Raw genomic sequence first — 1,750 nt, forward strand, 5'->3', positions numbered from 1 at the left:
GCAGGGTAGCTAATTCAGTTACAATAGTGTAATCTCAGACTGGTACAGATAGTGGTGACAAATCCCACGCTCTCCAGTTATAAAAAGAACGAAAAAGTTAGACGTATGGGAATAGGCGGGAGAAGAGGGGAAACTCAACATATGTTAACTGAAGTTGAGGATGATACGTGCCACGTAGCATGGCAGGCCCAAACTAAACACCCTGTAATCCTGTCCGCGAAATTGCAATTTAAAACCTTATGGTTAAAGCGAGCTAAGACTAAATTTGGACAAGCCCTCGCCGTTACGCCGAGCTGCCTGTTGCTTTGAGTCCCGACTTCTCATTTGCAAACGCTAAACTGGTTTGAGAGATCACGGTTTTGTTTTAAATCAGACATAAAGTAGTGGTGCATCTCTTTCGGCATTTGGTAAATCAAAAAATGTTCAAACATCATTGCATCACGCGTGCGATATATACGGCAACGATGAATTTTCCTTTCAAACATTTGCAAAAGAGTAGATATTGGCTCATTTAATGGTGTCAGATTTGATTCCAAGATGAGCTTCCAGTCACATACTACTAAGAACTTCTGTTTGTACATCCATAACGTTGCTTGACTATGCCCCTACTTCGGCTTGTCTGTTCTGGAAACGCTCATCCATGCTTTAAAATTCCAACCCTACCGGTGACTGGAGTGCTACATGGCACCTTTCTGTAAAATTGACATAATCCAAAACTCTGCCTAATACCCAGATTCATTCACCGAGCACCCCTTGCTCATTGACTAACAATGATTCCCGATTAAGAAATGTCTCTTGATTGTCAAGGGGATCAAGGGTTACGGGGAGAAAGCTGGAGAATGGGATTGAGAAATTTATCAGCCGGGATTGAGAAATTTATCAGCCATGATTGAGTGGTGGGGCAGACTCGATGGGCTGATTGGCCTAATTTCTGCTCCTAGTTCTTATGGTCTTATGATTTAAACATTTTTCTCATTGTTTACAGATTCCTCCATTGCGTTAATCCTGACATCGTCGGATCCCTAAAATCTCTAAGTTATTTGCACCCTTCCAATTCTGACCTTTTAAACATCTCCTATTTTAATCACCCTATGAATCCCTTCGTAATCTATGTCCTAAACCGGTTATCTTTCCACTTGTACACCTCATTTTCCTTCTACACAGCAGTCCTTACAACCTGCCACTGACACTAATCTTTTGGGTCATCCGCAGGAAAGGAAAGGGTGGGATTGTTTACTTTGTGATGAAGACATTCAGAGAATATTTGATTAAGGTGATCAAAATCATGGGAGTCCAAATAGCTCTTGTGGCTCAGCGGTAGTGTTCCTGCTTCTGAGCTAGGTGGCTTGGGTTTGAGTCCCACCTGGTCTAGAGGCGTGTAAGAACATCTCTGAACAAGTTGATTAGATAATATCTAAGGGATAGTATAGAACTTCAAAAGGACAGAGATGAGTTGGTTGAATGGGCAAATAGTTGGTAGATGAAGTTCAATGCAGAGAAATATGAGATTGTTTGTAGATCAATGTAGAATTTAGGATGTTGGAGAGGGAGAAGTCACTGAGGTTAGTAAAGGCAGGATGTGAAAATTAGAACAGGAGGAGAAATAGGATAAAAGTAATGCTACGGTAATGAACAGAAATGGGAGGAAGGCCTGAGATTGAATTTAAAATGAAGCCAGTTGAAAGGAAGGACGGTATAGCATATGCACTAGACTGTAAGAAATTTCCATATAATGGAGAAAGCAATGAAC

General features: G+C 41.1%; 1 protein-coding gene across 1 annotated transcript in view; it reads left to right on the forward strand.

Moving 5' to 3' along the window:
- Positions 1-1,750, forward strand: part of LOC125482819 (peptidyl-prolyl cis-trans isomerase C-like) — a 9,315-nt gene that overhangs the window by 704 nt on the left and 6,861 nt on the right. The gene's annotated exons all lie outside the window — the stretch shown is intronic.

Source organism: Rhincodon typus, chromosome 3, assembly GCF_021869965.1.
Source record: "Rhincodon typus isolate 14 chromosome 3, sRhiTyp1.1, whole genome shotgun sequence".
Classification (NCBI taxonomy): domain Eukaryota; kingdom Metazoa; phylum Chordata; class Chondrichthyes; order Orectolobiformes; family Rhincodontidae; genus Rhincodon; species Rhincodon typus.